The 19,835-nt window shown below is 39.1% G+C and overlaps 1 pseudogene; it reads right to left on the reverse strand.

Annotated features, from left to right (window-relative positions):
* LOC143628640 (protein GAMETE CELL DEFECTIVE 1, mitochondrial-like) overlaps positions 1-4,671 on the reverse strand; it is a 50,823-nt pseudogene extending 46,152 nt beyond the window's left edge.
* Between the last annotated feature and the right edge of the window lie 15,164 nt (positions 4,672-19,835).

Consider the following 19,835-nt stretch of genomic DNA (forward strand, 5'->3'; position numbering starts at 1 on the left):
ACTCGAAAACTGTCCTTGAGGCCTTTCATCGAGACGACGAGCAATATCACCCACGGACCTTTGAAGGTCAAGCAACGAAGATTGTTGATTCTTGAAGGGCAAATCGTGTTCGGCAAACTTTTTCTGTGTAACTTGATATCTCTCCAAGATTTGCTTCATCATGTCCTCTAGACATCCCATTCCACCATTCGAATCCTGAATATTATTTTGAAAATTAGTACAATTGTTATTATTATTATTATTATTGTACTTACCTTGTCCTTGATTATAAGAATTTTGGAAGCCGGATGGTGCACCCGCGGGACGCCAGTTGGAGTTATTCTGATTTGGGTTCTTGGAGGTGTTCCAATTCTGATTGTTGTTGTTGTAGTTGTTGGGAAACCTATTCTGACCACCAACAAAATTGACATGTTGATTCATCGCCGTGCACTCCAAAGTACCATGTCCACCTCTACAAAAGTCACACTTGTCCACCTTCGTCTTAAGTTCCTTCACCTCCTTCGTTAATGATTCCACAGCAGCAGCCATTGTAGTATCCAGATTAACCTGGTGTCACCTTCAGAAGATGAGGATGTACTGCTGACGGGAGTGGAATTACCGCGAGGTGGCGCTTTAGTAAAATCAGATTGAGCAAAGCTTTCAAACATATCGTTGCATTCGGTGACATTCTTCCTTGCCATTAGATTTCCTCCAGCAGCCGTGTCGAAACGAACTTGGGTTTCGTAGTTCAGCCCATTGTAAATTTCTCCACGAGAGCCCATGGTGTGAGACCATATGGTGAGCAACGAGCTAGCATGTTCTGGAAACGCTCCCAAGCATGACAATACTCTTCATCCGGCTCCATGTGAAACGAGTGAATCTGATCACGACGAATAGCCGCTTTAGCAGGTGGAAAGTATCTTTTGATAAAAGCTGAGCGCAGTGCTTCCTAAGTAGTGAACGTGCCAGGTGGCTGAGTGTCAAGCCAAAGAGCCGCTTTCCCTGCAAGTGAAAAAGGAAAAAGATGTAAGAAAATGGCATCGTCAGTTGCACCTTGTAAATTAAAAGTATTCAAAACACGGTAAAGCCGATTATGTGGGCCGATGCATCCTCGTCATCACGCCCATGAAACTGATTAGTTTGAACGATATTGTTCATGACGTATGACGGAATCTGCCACGAGCTGGGTTGTTGATCTCGGGGGTGACGATGCATGATTGGTCTCCGGTTAAGCCATCGAAGGCTTTAGCAGCAACTGTTCTATTGTCAGCCATTTGGACGTCTGGTTGACTTCTCGGACTTTCTGGTGGTGATGACTTTGGTGTCGAATCAACTTCTAACTGTTTATCTCAGCTGACGAGCTAGCCTCGGTCTTCAATGGAGAAAATTCTAGGTTCTCCAGCGGTGGTCCTTGCGCACGAAGATGTGGCATATACCTGAAAAATGCAACAGACCAAGTAAGTAGACTAAAAATTAAAACTAAAACAAAATAAACTAAAATTTAATTAGACTCCTACGACTCAAACGAAAATAAAACAAATAGCACGTATGTAGCAAATAAGTCCAAGTAATGCTTATAACGCAATCGCTAAGAAGTCCCTGGAAACGTCGCAAAAAACTTGATGTGCTAAAAGTAGTCAAATAAAAATACGCTAAAACTAGACACTAAGTAATACTTTATACTCTTAAACTTAACTTAAACTACTAACCGGCAAGTGTACCGGTCGACTCTAGTACAGCTAAGTAAGTCCGGATATCGAACCCACGAGACTCTTTAAATTACGAAACTAACAAACAAGACTCAACTATAAGACACGACAATTTATTAATAATATTTCAGGGGGAATTTTTAAACTAATTAATTAAAACACCTAAATAAATAATTAACCATTAATTAAAACATAGTAATTATTAGCTAATGATTACTTAACTAAACTAATTAATAAACTAATACTTATATAATTAAACCTAACCCTAATTAATAAAATAATAATAAAACATAATCATTACCTTTAAACTAATTGATTTAATATAAAACATAACCCTAATTTAATTATAATAATAAACTATTAAGAAAACTTAGATTAATTCAGATAATAAAAGCAACTACCTAGGCTGGAATCCCCAAAGTTACGGTTATTATTTAAATGAGAAACTTAAGTTATGAAACCGGGATCGTAAAATGGATCCTTGACAGAAAACCCGAACAGGAATCTTGAACTTCAAGAAGACGCCTATGGATTTCTAACACGTTTTAAGACTCACCAGTTTTATGAATTAAACTTCCTTACGGTTATTTAATAATTTATTTATAAGTATCTTTATGACGAAATCCTACCTTACAGCACGAAAATCAAAGATAGTTAAAAAGACTCAATTGACATAATAGACTAAGCTGACAATCAAATCTAGACGAACTCCTTACGAAGAATTAAATCTAGTAATCCTGACCAACAAAGATCTATCAACAGCCTATCACCTAACAGCTTTCTAGGCTAGCAGCTCACTTTTATCTGTTTAATTAGTTTTATTGTTTCTATGATTTTAATCGATATCAATCACAAACAAGTCAAGAACACACAATAAATGACCTAACAAAACCCTATCCTATGAAACAATCAACAAGGGCAATGTGAAACAATAAATCCAAGTAAACAAAACCAAGCAATCAAACGCATCAATTGATTCAAACCCAACACTTTACTTAAAAAAATATAATCCATAATGAAATAAATCTCAATCAAAATCAAACCGAACTAAGGTTCATCACGACCTAGGTAGTTTATGAAGTTTTAGCCTAGCATCGTATAGTCTAAATCAAACAAAACAAATAAAACTGAAAACATGATGAAAATATAAAGAACGGGAAATCAGAGATGATAAAACCCGTAATCTTCGATCTTGAACGTGTAACTCTTCACCGGCTGTTCTCGTGCCTTCAAAATCACCACTAGACTCGAAAATATGCTCTCTAAAACTCCAAATTAGTCTGGTGGCAGCAGGTTATTTTTAGGTTTAAGTTAAATATGTTTTTATACTGATAACCAGGCCCAACAAGTAACAAAAATGAAATAAAAATCCCATCAGGTATAGGTAGGCGCCGCGCGACCAGGATATGGGTGCCTGGCCGCGCAGCGCGGCGTGTCACAATAAGGGGGCCGGTCAGACCGGCCCGGTTTGACCGGTTCCTTCCTGACGCGTTCCAGATCTCCGTTTTGGCTCTTTTTAACTCGTTTTTCGCCCTTTTCGATCACGATCAACTTCCATTGCCTACGAAATATAAAAGTGTTAGTAATATACAAATCTCGACTAAAAACGAACAGAAACTATTAAAATATTAAATAAACTATACACGGGAAACATAAATATTAGCATTATATCATGCCACTCAAAAAATCTGCAAAATAACAATAATACCATCAAAATATATATATATATACATATATATATATATATTATAGACGCCTTATTGTGCCTGTATAAATATGCAGTAGAAGTTAGGATAGTTATACATCTAGTGAAACATCTGAGAATTGTTCAGCAAAAAGTTCGTTTATTTACAAAATTAACAAACATGAACACATGTTTCGTTCGTTCATTTATGTTTTTGAATGTTCATTCATTCACTCTTATTTAAGTTCGTTCATTTACGTTCATTAAAGTGTGTTTAAGTTTGTTTATATAATTCAGTTATTTATTTTAAATTCACTACAACTTAGTCTGCTTTTATCATTTTTAGGCCCGACAAATTGATGTTCGTGTTTAATTTTAACTGGAATTTGCCCGGTTATGTATGTTTATCTATGCTCAGTTATGCTCATTCACTTAGGTCCACCGTTGTTTATACTATTTAACACACAACATAAACAAATAGAACACAAACAAGAGAACGCCCTTAGTTTAATTGTTCATTTTGGTTCGGTTCGTTTACAAGCCTATCTAGATCAGTTACCTCCATATCTGTATTTTCTTTTTTTATCTGGTCATTTTAAAAAAACAACATTTTCTGGTTTAAGAAAATATATAAAGATATCAAAGTTGAAAATCTGATTATGGTTGTCACAATCAACAAAATAACTTACTCGGGGAAATTGTCAAGCAACTGCTCAACAGAATCATCCAACGGGTGACCAAGTTTCTTTTCCATTTTCTCTTCATCTTCTTTCAACCATAAAAATCGCATGCACCCATTGCCTCATAATCTTTCGCCAACTTCTCAGCCGTATAAAACATTTCAGCCTTTTCCGAATCCTTCAAATACGCGCCTCTTGCCCCAGGCTCAATCACCTGCGAATTCACCATCTCTGCGCAAAGCTGCAGCTGCCAGTTTCCTTATCTTTTCTAAATCATCCTCGTGTGACAGATGCAATGCCTTCCCTCTTACACCACCACCAGTAGTGTTGGTAACCTTTTTGCCTACAACCTCGCCATCATAATGTTCTTTGGTGAGCCCGCTTGACTATGTGGATTCGGATCGATCCCCAATCAACTTCACCTTTGTTTCCACCTTTCGTTGACAGAAACCGAGTGCTTGACAGGAAACTATAAGATACCATGTTTGTGACGGTTTTAAATGGTGTGGATCTTGCATTTAGAGACAGCTGGAATAAAACACGCGCGAGTGATCGCATGCTTACCGAGTATGCGTTAAGTCTACACTTTGCAGTTTGTGGTACCAAAAACTCATACCTGATAAAAGTATAGATATAAAACCAGCAAATACTAACGATGTTTATATCGGAATTGATCTACCTACACACTTGATTCCATTTCTAATCATCTCAGATTAACTAGTATTAACAGAACCTTGTAAGCAAAATGTGATACATAATCAAGAAATAGGCCAACTTGCATCTGTTGGGTCAGCTTATAAACACTTTATCTGAAAGCACATACTTGTCCTATAAAACAGTCTGAAAGTTGTTTATTTTTTTACAATCTTGAATTAGTTTATGGATAATAATATATGATTGAATAAGCTCAATAATGCACATACAATGGGATCTTAGAGCATATTAGTTAGTTTAATCAAAAGTAACGATGTATTTCCAAAATATTCAAATAAGAAACCCACATCCATATTGCCCCAAATCAAAATTCAAATTTTATTTTTTTAAATGAAAACTGGCATGATTTTTCCAAGGGAAAATCAAAGCAGCAGTTATACATTATGGATTGGTAGGTGGGTTTCAAACGACTAGATTTAAATCTAAGTAAATCACTGCTGCTGCTGCTTGTCACACCCTCAAAATCCACTAACGGAGTTTTACCGTCAGAGGGTGTGAACTAACAGGATCAGAATCATTAGTTATAATCAAACCGTAAAAACGTTTAATTGAAAATAAGTGCGGAAGCGTAAAAACCAAAAGATAAAATTTGCGTCACGCAGGACGACTTAACACCCCATAACAACAGTTAAAATTCAGTTTGCATAAACAAAAGCGTTTCAGATAATGCATAATCCTATACCGCGCGCCCGCCTCGGCTACCTGAGAATAACATACTAAAAGTGTCAACACGGGGTTGGTGAGTTCACAAGTTTATATAAAATAAAGCGTTTAGCGTTTGTGTTCAGCGTTTTGCGTTAAGCGTTTGGCGTTACCAGATAGTGTTATGTCAATTATATATCTATAGGTAGCTAGCCTATAAAACAAGTATTACTAAGTGTTCGACACCGAAGCTGACTGTTTATCATTTGCCTTGCCACCAGGTCTATCCCGACCATGGTATGTGTTTAGCCAAGATTACACCCACTCGACCTCCAGTCGAGTTTAGCGTTGGGTGGGGTTTGTCAAACCCAGTAGTACTACTCAACAATGACTCGCTATTATCCAATATTAAACGGTTCGATGTGAATGAAGGACTTTAGTTATTGCGTTTGCCACTTAGTCTTTACAAGTGATATATAATCTATATTAACAAAATCTTAAATGCGTTTTCGGAGTATGTTATCTCCCCCAAGTGAAAAGCGTTTGAAAACAGTTTAAAAGGGGGTAAGTGAAACTCACTGTTTGCGAAGAATTCCCAAAATAAATCACCAAGTGATGCGCGTCACAGAAAACACTCTCTAGCGTTCTAAAACAATAAGGAGGTTTTCTAAGTATCAGAAATAATATCGAGTCTCTAGACCCGGCACATAATTCCTATGCACACAACATGTTTCGTGTTTCGTTTGTGAATCGTGTGTGAATTTAACAAGTGTATTTGTGATACGTTACATGTGTGAGCAATTATTTACGTGTCGTGTATTCATAATGTACATCACTAGCAATTACTTCCCGTAAGGGCAATTTGGTCAGCACATAACAATTAACTAGCAATTATTCCCCGCAAGGGCAATTTGGTCAAATCATGACAATCAATTAGCAATTATTCCCCGCAAGGGTATTTTGGTCAAAATACGACAATTAGTTAGCAATTATCCCCCACAAGGACATTTGGTCAAAACATGATAATAAATTAGCAATCACCATGTTTCATGCAACTTTCACAAAATTCAGCAATTAGTTTCTTAACGACAGAATTCTACTTGAAAAACTAGTCTATCCCACCGATCATAGCATCACAATAAATTTACCAAAAATCATCACAAAAGCATATATGTGTTAGGTTCCCAGAAAATATTTTGTTGTATTTTTATTCCATACATATTTCTCACAAAGATCAATTTACCACAGCAAACTCATAGCAGTCAAATTTATGCGCAACAGAATGTTATTTGAAATTCCCGTTAAAAGAAAAATCCAATGCAAGACCACTTGGGTTAGGTTCCTAACTCAACAAGTCAACTTTCAGAAGTGGAAGAAACCCAATTGGTCTCGTAGTTCATGTGATATAACATTTACAAAACAACCTAACAGCAGGTCTAACAACTCAGCTTTGCACAACGTTTTTGTAAAATCATAAAGGTTAACTTTTACACGTCCAAAAATTGCAAATTTACATTCTTTAGAAACTAGACTCAACCTAGTTTACTGTAGTACCAATTATCTCAATCAATTTTCACATTTACACCCCGTTAGAGTCAGTTGAACATCAACAACACAAACTGTCCAGAAACTGTTTGCAACAAAACTCAACAATTTAACCATCTATAGACTATAATCCGTTCATATAACACTCTAGACACCATAATCACTATCCATGCACATCAATTACACCATACATACATGGTTAGGGTTATTTGATCTCAAAATCAAGACACAACAATTAACATGTAATAATATCCATTCTAGTTATCAAATCATCATCAATACATCATCAAATCAAACAAGACATATGAACACAACTTATATACAAAAATCGGCCCTAGGGTTTTTAATTAACCCAATAAAAATCGAAATTAAGTATAAAGGATGCAAGGGATAGTCGTTTATACCTTCTTAGCACCTTAATCTTCAATCAAAAGCTTGAAAATTTGCTTGTATGTGTGTGTGTGTGATTGGCGGCAGCCGTGAGCAAGGGTGGGGGGGGGGGGTCCGATCGGGGTAGAGGGAGAGGAGAGAAAGAGAGGCTAGGGTTTATAATATTATTAATAATAATCATGTTACATCTAGGTCCCTCCACTTCAAATTATTAGTTTACTAGCCCAAAGTAATTAGTTTGCATCTTGAGTTAACTTCTTAAACAATGTAATCACATAACACATAAGCCTAACACATAAATATTGTTTTAATATTTCTCGTTTATTCACCAATCGTTTGCGTCAACTCGTTTGCGTTTCGGTGCAATTTCCGAAAGACTACACATGTAGTAAGTGTCAAGCGTCATTTAAACCTTAGTTTAAATGTAAAGAGGTGTGCGTTATAGATTCAATGATCTTTAAGTTTGAATTAACGGAGTTGAGTTAACGGAGTTAACCTGAAATTGACGAATGTCACATCATTCCCATGTTAAAGAATTTTCGTCCCGAAAATTTGAGTCAAGTCGTGATGAGTGTCTGAAAAAGTAAGAAAAAATTTTCAGTTTGTCATATCATCCCCTAGTAGAAAGAAATTTCGTCCCGAAATTTAATTCATACCTCCGGTGATTTCTGACGGTTTGTCGGGTTTCGCGGTTTCCGGTGTTTGGTCAGCCCTTCAAAAAGTTGAGGATACTTTTTCATCATTTGATCCTCGCGTTCCCACGTGAACTCCGGTCCACGTCTCGAGTTCCAACGAACCTTAACGATTGGAATCTTGCTGTGCTTGAGTGTTTTGGTCTCCCAATCCAAAACTTCAACTGGTTCTTCAATGAAGCGTAGCTGTTCATCAACTTGCAGTTCGTCCAAAGGGACTACTTGGGTTTCATCAGATAGGCATTTCTTCAAATTGGATACGTGAAAAACATTGTGTACGCCACTGAGTTCCGTTGGTAGGTCCAGTCGGTACGCCACCGGACCAACGCGTTCCGTTATCCGGTAAGGACCAACATATCGTGGGTTGAGTTTGTTTTGCTTTCCAAAGCGAACCACACCTTTCCAAGGTGAGACTTTGAGTAACACTTGATCGTTCACTTGAAATTCGAGAGGTTTTCGGCGCTTGTCGGCGTAACTCTTTTGGCGATCTCGTGCTGCTGCCATGCGGTTTTGGATCTGAACAATCTTCTCCGAGGTTTCGAGTACCAATTCTGGACCAGTGATTTGGCTGTCACCCACCTCTGCCCAGCAGAGAGGTGATCGACACTTCCGTCCGTACAGTGCTTCAAACGGCGCTGCTTTAATACTTGCGTGGTAGCTGTTATTATACTAAAACTCTACCAAAGGTAAGTGAGGTTCCCAACTTTTTCCGAAATCCAACACACATGCACGCAAAATGTCCTCTAAGGTCTGAATAGTTCGTTCACTTTGCCCATCCGTCTGAGGATGGTATGCTGTGCTCATATTAAGACGTGTGCCTAGTGCGCTTTGTAGTGACTTCCAAAAGTGCGAAGTGAAACGAGAATCTCGATCAGAAATGATTGAGACAGGCACTCCGTGTCTAGACACTACTTCCTTCATGTAGACGCGAGTCAATCTTTCCATTTTTTCTGATTCCTTAATCGCTAAAAAGTTTGCGGACTTAGTCAACCGGTCAACGATCACCCAAATGGTATCGCATCCCGTCGGTGTTTTAGGTAATCCCGTGATAAAATCCATTGAAATGTGTTCCCATTTCCACATTGGAAGTTCCGGTTGTTGCAGTAGACCAGATGGTTTCTGGTATTCTATTTTGACTCTGGAACAAGTCAAGCATTTGCTCACGTAGGTGGCAATGTCGGCTTTCATATTCGGCCACCAGTAAAGTGCCTTTAAGTCATGATACATTTTATCTGAGCCAGGGTGGATAGAATATCTGGACTTGTGTGCTTCGTCCATCACCAGAGTTCTCAACTCTCCGTATCGTGGAACCCAAATCCGGTTCTCAAAATATCGGACCCCGTCCGAATTGGTTTCAAGTTGCTTGTTCATGCCCCGCATGAGTTCCGATGGAAGATTATCATCTTTCAAAGCTTCAAGTTGCGCATCGTGAATCTGATCGGGTAAGCTGACATGAATCGTGAGTTGCAATGCTCGCACTCGTCTGGGTTTATCTGTTTCTTTTCTGCTGAGGGCGTCGGCCACTACATTGGCCTTACCAGAGTGGTACTTGATGGCACAATCATAATCCTTAAACAGCTCGACCCAACGACGCTGTCGCATGTTCAGCTCCTTCTGATCGTATATATGCTGGAGACTCTTGTGGTCGGTGTAAATGGTAAACTTGGTACCGTACAAGTAATGCCTCCATATCTTAAGGGCAAACACCACAGCTCCGAGTTCCAAATCATGGGTCGTGTAGTTCTTCTCGTGAACCCGTAGTTCTCGAGAGGCATAAGCTATAACCTTCTCGAGTTGCATCAGCACACAACCGAGACCTTGTATCGATGCGTCACAGTGTACCTCAAAATTCTCCGTTCCCTCGTGTAGGGCTAGAATAGGGGCGCTACAGAGTTTGGTTTTCAACAGTTGAAAAGTGGATTCTTGCGCGTCACCCCAATTGTACTTAGTGCCTTTGTGAGTCAAAGCGGTGAGGGGTTGGGCAATCTTTGAAAATCCCTCAATGAAACGTCGGTAGTAGCCGGCCAGTCCTAGGAATTGCCGCACCTCAGTCGGAGTCTTAGGTGCTTCCCAGTTTTTGATGGCCTCTATCTTACCGGGATCGACATGGATACCGTTCTCATTGATCACATGTCCTAAAAAGTGAACCTCGCGAAGCCAAAACTCACATTTCGAGGGTTTTGCGTACAGTTGTTCCTTCTTCAATAATTCCAGAATTGCCCTTAAATGTTCCTCATGGTCAGCCTTGTCCTTGGAATAGACCAGGATATCGTCAATAAACACAATCACAAACTTGTCGAGGTACGCCTTGCATACTCGATTCATAAGATCCATAAATACGGCTGGTGCGTTGGTTAAGCCAAAAGGCATAACTGAAAACTCATAGTGACCATACCGTGTTCTGAAAGCCGTCTTTGAGATATCTTCTTCGCGCACTCTTAGTTGATGGTAACCAGACCGCAGATCGATCTTCGAGTAGTAACTCGATCCTTGAAGCTGGTCAAACAGATCATCAATTCGAGGTAAAGGATAACGGTTCTTGACCGTCACCTTGTTCAACTCCCGGTAGTCGATACACATGCGGAAAGTCCCGTCCTTCTTTCGGACAAATAAGACAGGGGCTCCCCATGGTGATGAGCTAGGTCGGATAAAACCCTTATCCAATAAATCTTGTAACTGAGTGGACAGTTCTTGAAGCTCCGCCGGTGCGAGCCGATACGGAGCTCGTGCTATGGGTGCTGCACCGGGGGTCATATCTATTTGGAATTCGACTTGGGTGCTTCTCTCGCCCCGGATCGAAATGATCTCGCCGGAAGGGGTAGTAATGTGGACTATCTTGTCGTGACATATAATCTCTGCTCGGTTCTCGGATAACCAGTCCATGCCGACCACGACATCGAAACTACTAAGAGTAAAAGGAATAAGGTCAATATCAAAAACATGACCTGACAGTTTTAACTTACATCCCGCAAGTACATGAGTCGTTACTATAGTCTTACCGTCAGCTAATTCAACAGGAAACTTAGCATCTAACGGGGTTGGAGTTAGGTCTAAGAGTTGACTAAAGGCTTTCGACACAAAACTCCTATCAGCTCCAGTGTCAAACAATACAGAAGCAAAACAATCGTTCACAGGGAACTTACCAGTCACCACGTACGGATCATTGCGGGCTTGACCCGACCCAATAACGAAAGCTCTTCCTTTACCATTGTTTCCACCACCACTGCCACTTCCATTACCTCCATTGTTGTCGTTATGTTTCAGCTTAGGGCAGTCTTTCTTAAAATGTCCCTCTTGTCCACACTCAAAACATCCCTTGGTTGTCATGGGTGGTTTAGGAGCACCCTTTGCCGCAAGGTCTCCTCTAAAATCCTTTGCCTGGTGACCAATCTTTCCGCATCTCAGACACTTGACACGGTCACACGGCCCAGCATGATGATAGTTACACCTGTTGCACTTCGGATATTTCCCAGCATATCCGCTCGAACCTTGCCCGCCACCGTTGTTATTGTTATTGTGACCCTGATTGTTGAAGCCCCGAGTGAATTCGGGCTTACGGTAGTGTTGTTGCTGTGGGGGGTTCGAGGATGAGGATCTGGTGTTGTCAAACTTTCTCTTTCCGCTGCTCGGGTTGCTGTTACTGTTGTTGTCAGTGCTCGGGTTGTCACGGGCTTTAGTGGTTGAACCCCTAGGTGGTAACGCACCTTGGGTCACTGCTTGATCCGTCAGTTTGTGAGCTAACCGAATCGCTTGTTGAATCGTGGCTGGTCTGGAAGACGTCACCATGCCCTGAATCTGCGGTGCTAACCCATCAATATACATTTCAATCCTCCTACTCGGCGGGTCTACCATCCGTGGACACATCACAGCCAACTCGTGAGAACGGGTGGTGTAGGCTTCGATTTCTGAACCCACCATCTTCAATGACCAAAACTCGGATTCCAACTTTGCAATCTCCTCCCTAGGACAGTACTCTTCTCACATCATGTTTTTGAACTCCTCCCAGTTCATCGCGTTAGCCAGTTCCAATCCAAGGATCTGCACGTTTGAATTCCACCATGTGAGGGCAGAATCTTCAAGTGTTCCAGCAGCAAATTTGACCCTACTGGCAGGGGGACAATTACACATCTCAAACGCCGACTCAGCCTTCTCAGCCCAACGCAGGAAGCCTATAGCTCCCTCAGTGCCCTTAAACGTACTGGGCTTGCAGTCAAGGTAATTCTTGAAGGTACACGTTCCAATTGGACCTCCAGCTTGGTTCTGAACATGTGCAGCTAGAGCGGCCGCCGCATGGTCGTTCAGCAGAGTTTGGAGTTCTGCTGCAGTCAGGTTGATGTTACCACGCCCGTGTCCAGCGTTTCTTCCTGCCATTTCCTAGAATCACAGCATAAAATGTTAAACATGAATTTTTCTTTCATATGAAACACACCATACATGTAATAAAAGATAGGTAAGAAAGAAATAAAAGGAACAAACATCACATCACAACCATATATTAATCCAAATAATAATTCATGATTAAAACCATTGTATTCGCTACAAAGTATTTAAAACTAATCCTTAAAATCATAGAAAAATAATAGTTTGGATGGAGACAACCCCTCCATCTAGGTGTTATCATCCTTAGATGTCATCGTCTGAGGACACCTCTGAGTGTGCCTCCTCCTCTGCCGGTTCTTCTTCAGTTTCCTCCTCGGGATCTTCCTCGGGATCCTCCTCAGGCTCCTCTTCGGGATCTTCTTCGGGTTCCTCTTCAGGCTCTGCCTCAGGCTCTGCTTCAGGTTCTGCCTCAGGCTCTGCCTCAGGTTCGGCTGCGTTTTGAGCAATCTGCCTTTGTAAGACATCGCAACGCTCTAAAGCTATCTCGGTTCGAGTCCTTGCTACTTGGAGTCCTTCATGGCCGCTGTCATGCGGGAAATTTCCTCCTTAGTTTCCGTTCCTTCCTTTAACAGTCCGGAAACATTAGCTCTCGTATAGCACATGTAACCCACGTCACGCTCCAAGCATGAAACAACAGCTGCAAGCACACGCTCTACAGGTTCAGTTATGGGTGGTAAGGTGTTGGGATAAGCAGGATGGTTCGGGTGGGGTAGCGGGGGAACCTGTTCGCGATAGACCATACGTCTGATCGTATTAGGGTACCAATCCCAGCTAACTTCGTTTTCGTACATGCCTCCGGATAAGCGATACCTCTTCAGTGCGGGAGCTTCGAGTTCCGGAACTACTCGGGGTGGCGATGCGGTAGGTATCTGCGGTTCTTTCCCGTGAGCATGAGTCATCGGATCGGATGATGATGATGATGGCGGCGTCGACATTCCTACAGGTAAGCCGTGTATGCGCGCGTATGAGTGAAAGGGGTAAAGAGATAAGATAACAAAGACTACACTAATCTATGCAGTGCGTATCATTATAATTAATGGGTCGTCGCGGTTATAGTCTAGTATGCATGCAATTTCTAGTTCCCTATAACCAATGGCTCTGATACCAATCTGTCACACCCTCAAAATCCACTAACGGAGTTTTACCGTCAGAGGGTGTGAACTAACAGGACCGGAATCATTAGTTATTATCAAACCGTAAAAACGTTTAATTGAAAATAAGTGCGGAAGCGCAAAAAACCAAAAGATAAAAGTTGCGTCACGCAGAACGACTTAACACCCCATAACAACAGTTAAAAATCAGTTTGCATAAACAAAGTGTTTCAGATAATGCCTGATCCTATACCGCGCGCCCGCCTCGGCTACCTGAGAATAACATACTAAAAGTGTCAACACGGGGTTGGTGAGTTCACAAGTTTATATAAAATAAAGCGTTTAGCGTTTGCGTTCAACGTTTTGCGTTAAGAGTTTTGCGTTAAGCGTTTTGCGTTACCAGATAGTGTTATGTCAATTATATATCTATAGGTAGCTAGCCTATAAAACAAGTATTACTAAGTGTTCGACATCGAAGCTGACTGTTTATCATTTGCCTTGCCACCAGGTCTATCCCGACCATGGTATATGTTTAGCCAAGATTACACCCACTCGACCTCCAGTCGAGTTTAGCGTTGGGTGGGGTTTGTCAAACCCAGTAGTACTACTCAACAATGACTCGCTATTATCCAATATTAAACGGTTCGATGTGAATGAAGGACTTTAGTTATTGCGTTTGCCACTTAGTCTTTACAAGTGATATATAATCTATATTAACAAAATCTTAAATGCGTTTTCGGAGTATGTTATCTCCCCCAAGTGAAAAGCGTTTGAAAACAGTTTAAAAAGGGGTAAGTGAAACTCACTGTTTGCGAAGAATTCCCAAAATAAATCACCAAGTGATGCGCGTCATAGAAAACTCTCTCTAGCGTTCTAAAACAATAAGGAGGTTTTCTAAGTATCGGAACTAATATCGAGTCTCTAGACCCGGCACATAATTCCTATGCACACAACATGTTTCGTGTTTCGTTTGTGAATCGTGTGTGACTTTAACAAGTGTATTTGTGATACGTTACATGTGTGAGCAATTATTTACGTGTCGTGTATTCATAATGTACATCACTAGCAATTACTTCCCGTAAGGGCAATTTGGTCAACACATAACAATTAACTAGCAATTATTCCCTGCAAGGGCAATTTGGTCAAATCATGACAATCAATTAGCAATTATTCCCCGCTAGGGTATTTTGGTCAAAATACGACAATTAGTTATCAATTATCCCCCGCAAGGGCAATTTGGTCAAAACATGATAATAAATTAGCAATCACCATGTTTCATGCAACTTTCACAAAATTCAGCAACTAGTTTCTTAACGACAGAATTCTACTTGAAAAACTAGTCTATCCCACCGATCATAGCATCACAATAAATTTACCAAAAATCATCACAAAAGCATGTATGTGTTAGGTTCCCAGAACATATTTTGTTGTATTTTTATTCCATACATATTTCTCACAAAGATCAATTTACCACAGCAAACTCATAGCAGTCAAATATATGCGCAACAGAATGTTATTTGAAATTCCCGTTAAACGAAAAATCCAATAAATGCAAGTCCACTTGGGTTAGATTCCTAACTCAACAAGAAAACTTTCAGAAGTGGAACCAACCCAATTGGTCTCGTAGTTCATGTGATATAACATTTACAAAACAACCTAACAGCAGGTCTAACAACTCAGCTTTGCACAACGTTTTTGTAAAATCATAAAGGTTAACTTTTACACGTCCAAAAATTGCAAATTTACATTATTTAGAAACTAGACTCAACCTAGTTTACTTTAGTATCAGTTATCTCAATCAATTTTCACATTTACACCCCGTTACAGTCAGTTGAACATCAACAACACAAACTGTCCAGAAACTGTTTGCAACAAAACTCAACAATTTAACCATCTATAGACTATAATCCGTTCATATAACACTCTAGACACCATAATCACTATCCATGCACATCAATTACACCATACATACATGGTTAGGGTTTTATTTGATCTCAAAATCAAGACACAACAATTAACATGTAATAATATCCATTCTAGTTATCAAATCATCATCAATACATCATCAAATCAAACAAGACATATGAACACAACTTATATACAAAAATCGGCCCTAGGGTTTTTAATTAACCCAATAAAATTCGAAATTAAGTATAAAGGATGCAAGGGATAGTCGTTTATACCTTCCTAGCAATGAAAACAATGACGGTGGTGGTGGTGGTGCTATTATTGTTGTTGGACATGTCGTATACTTATTCCTTTGTATAAAGTTGTCGAAAGACTTAATTGCAATTTTGGTACATATGGTGAGGCTCAAAACGCAACTTTGAACCCCGCGGTGGTTTTTTTCGCAGTTATAATTCCCGTAGTGGTCTTTCTATTTTTTTTTTGCAGTTGGGACCAACTGTTAATCCTAAATTTGAAAATCATGTGAACAGACGCTAATACCCTTGCAATTTGCAATCCCACGGTCCGTTAACTTATGGATTATGAAACTTTGACCCTCTTTCTGTTTAACATTTCCCTCCAAATCTAATAACAACTAACGCTTGACTTTCACGTTTGACCTTGTTTGACCCGTTGACTTTCAATTAAACAAGCTGACTTACAATTTAAGTTCCTTATTACTCAAATTAACAAGAACAAAAGTAATTTTGATTATCTAAATGGTTACATGCCTAACCAATGTAAACACATCTTATGACTATCTTAAGTCAAACTGTTAATTTGTACAAGATTAAGAAAGTTGACTTTCAATTGCATATACAATACATATATAGATGCATACACACATATATGCATATATCCACACTATTTGACTATCCTAAGTTAAACTGTTAATTTGTACAAGATTAAGCAAGTTAATAACCTATTTAACAAAGAAGTATGTTGTGAATAGACAATAATGTCACACACCGACTTAGGGCCCAGGCGTGTGACCCATTAGTTGGTATCTATTTTGTAAATATACCAGGGTTACGTTTATTTAACGGAAGTTTTAATATTATTTTGAACACTTGGAATCTATATATCCATTTGATAATTCAAATACATGTATTTTTGAAAATATGATTATAATATTGTGATTAAAATATTTAAGCCATCAGATAACATCTAATGACTATATCTTCAATCTTCTATCACGTCTTGCTTGTCTAATCTAACCTTTCTGATTTCCTGTGAATTGGGTTGGAAAATACGTCAGCACATAGCTGGTGACTGACGCTGACTCAGTTGTAAAATCTTTTCAATACCATTGTGAAATTAACAACAATAACTTTGTGACTAATCATTAGGCAACCAACTCAATAGGAATAAAATTTACGCACAATTATATATACACACAAAATCATTTCTCTAAACAATTCCGTAGACTTCTAGAGACATGTTTGAATGACATCACGGAACTCTGAGTCACCATGTATGAATGGATCTAGACACATGTATACCTTTATTCAGAGTGTCCGTTTCTTATTATTGTAACACAAGATTTTAAGAATTTATAGATCCTATGAGAACATTCTGACTCTTAAAGAGTTTGTAAAAGTTTAGGACGTATTCACCTTTCTGATTATCAATATTTTCTGATACTAACTTCTTCTTTTGATTGTTACCTCGGACCTATAGTATGAGAATAACCTTTGTATAAATATCTAGATCAATGATCTAGCTTCAGACCTCTAGTCTGTTTATATAACTTTAAACCTTGACAACCATTTGTTTGTATAAAAACATTTGGTCCTTTAGTCTGTTTGTTTATTTACCAATTATATGTTATGTTATGTTTCTTTTTCATGAAAAAACATCTATACCGGGTTTCTTTCTCAAGCAGAAACATTAATTTAACTATAACCTTTTATATAAATATTATATTTCTTAATCATAGGAAATATTATCTTGACTATAGCCCTTGTATGTAAAAGCTTTATGTTTCTTAATCATGAAGAAACTATAACCTTTGCTTACGAAAAGTTATATTATGCATAATGTAAACAAGGTTCGGACCGTACCCCTGACTATGGTATAAACCATAATAATAAAATAATACTTAAGCGGAACCCCTACCTTACACAGGTATTCGGAGTTAGACGCCTAAGACTGATGGAGCAGTACATCTACTCTCTATCGCGTATCGAGGCTTAAACTGTCGGAACATCGGAGCTTGGCATGTACTTCAAGACTTGGCACGCAAATCGAGGTAAACTATGTGAAGTGGAGGTGTTTTGGCATATGGAAAGTGAGATGCCATTTACCCCTATTTATAGGCTGATTTTGCCACCCGTCGTGTATCGCGATGACTCATCATCGTCAGAAGCAGCCATGTGTTGAGACGTGGCCTGCCACGTGATGTGACACGCGTCATCTCACCTTCTTCGCGTATCATCGCCTATCCTCGATTTCTTCTCGGTTCCATCGCGTATCGCGATGGTTCTTAAGACCTTCGCGTAGCGCGATGGGTTTCAAAACTCAAATTTCCCATCTTATCCTTCAATTTTTCAAAATACTAAGGCGGCTGTCAAGCGATGATGCGAGCGATCGCTTGTGCCCGTGCACATGAGCGTCAGGTGCTTCGCACTCTTCGCTAAGATCACTGGGTGCATCTTGGCATATAGGAATATTACTATGGGAATTCTCTTCCTTACAAAGAGCTCACAAGCCACAAGTTTTATAATTTATCAATGTAGGGGGGGAATTTCTCTTTCCTATTTTTACCCATGTGGAATTATACCACTTTCTTCTTCCTTCCAATGTGGGATCATTCTACTTTTATTATTTCACCTCTTCCATAGTTCCATTACATATCTTTGAGATTATTTTAAGTCCCTCATCTTTCCTTAATTGTCAAATTTGACCTGAAATTTTCCGGATGTTACAAATAATGGCCCTACATACATTACCATTGCTTGACAACCTACACACACACACACACACACACAGATATATATATATATATAATATACTTACCAATTATTACACACCTACATACATAACTATCACAGAATACACATATACATAGATGCATATATATATATATCTGTATGTGTGTGTGTGCGCACACACATAGATATATACATATATGCAGACACATAGACACATATATAGATTCATACATAGATACATACTTATATGCATACATAGATACATAAATATATGCATACACATATACACAGATACATACACATATAAATATGCATACAAAACACAAGAAACATATGACTCACTCAACGACCCGCTAAACCATAAGTATTGATATAGTTCAATGAGGCTTGAGTTTACTCACGAAAACGGAAAGATTGGGTATAAACACCACATTTTGCATAAAGTTTTTCTCAATAAATACATGCCATGTTTTCAGTTTTCATATTAAGTTATAGTTGATTCAGTGCTTGGTTTGAACGAGTGCTTCTTGGAAATACAACTTGACCCTTGGTTTTGTCAAAATACTATTAACATTCAGAGAGATTTTTCAAAAAGATTTGTTGGACAAGATAATGGTCAAGTAATCCCCTCCCCACACATGTAACTCATATTTCCCTTAATGTGAAAAGAAATAAGCATAAAGTGTATATTAAAGTGTTAGGAGAAGAGATATGAAAGGAGACTCCCCTTAATGCCATAGTATCCCAAGCGTTTGGTCGGTGTCCATAGTAGCCTAAAATGTAGATATTAAAAAAAACACAAATAGCATAAATAGAAAGTTCTACAAAGTTAGTCAGAATATACATAACTTAAAAGGTTTAGAGCGGCATAGATCAACCAATACCTGGTACAAAAAAAACAAAGAATGTACGAAATAAATGGCACAGAACAGCTAGTGTCAACAAATGAAAACAACACACGATTCGGCTACACATCTTCCAAAACCGACTTCCTTGCCACGTGTTTACTTATAAAAGAGATGTCTTGTTCTATATGCTGAAGCGTGGTTGCAAGCTCGCTAATTTGGTGAGAAGCTAAATGTGCAATTTCTAACACTTGACGAGAGTTATTGGAGGTGATTCGAATGACAGTCATGAGATTCGCCATGTAATGAGATGAAGATGCGGTATCATGTGGTTGAGAGGTGGTGACGGTTGACCAGAAGGATCCTCATCATTTTGATCAAGTGCAACAATTTCCTTGGGGGGTTTGAGTGGGATTATTCGGGTCTCAAACTTGCCCTTTATAATCCTTGAAACGATGAATAGAGCCTGGTAAGTTGGAAATCATCCCCATACTTGAAAAAAGCTCAATGGTCAATTTTTAACAGATACCACGGCAGTGCCTTGAGTTGGCACTCCAAAATTTGTATAAAGCTCGACAATCCAAGACCCACCAAGTAACGGGGT

This window comes from Bidens hawaiensis, unplaced genomic scaffold (assembly GCF_021521415.1).
Source record: "Bidens hawaiensis isolate Kalapana, Puna unplaced genomic scaffold, B.hawaiensis_p1.1 tig00005035_1, whole genome shotgun sequence".
Classification (NCBI taxonomy): Eukaryota; Viridiplantae; Streptophyta; class Magnoliopsida; order Asterales; family Asteraceae; genus Bidens; species Bidens hawaiensis.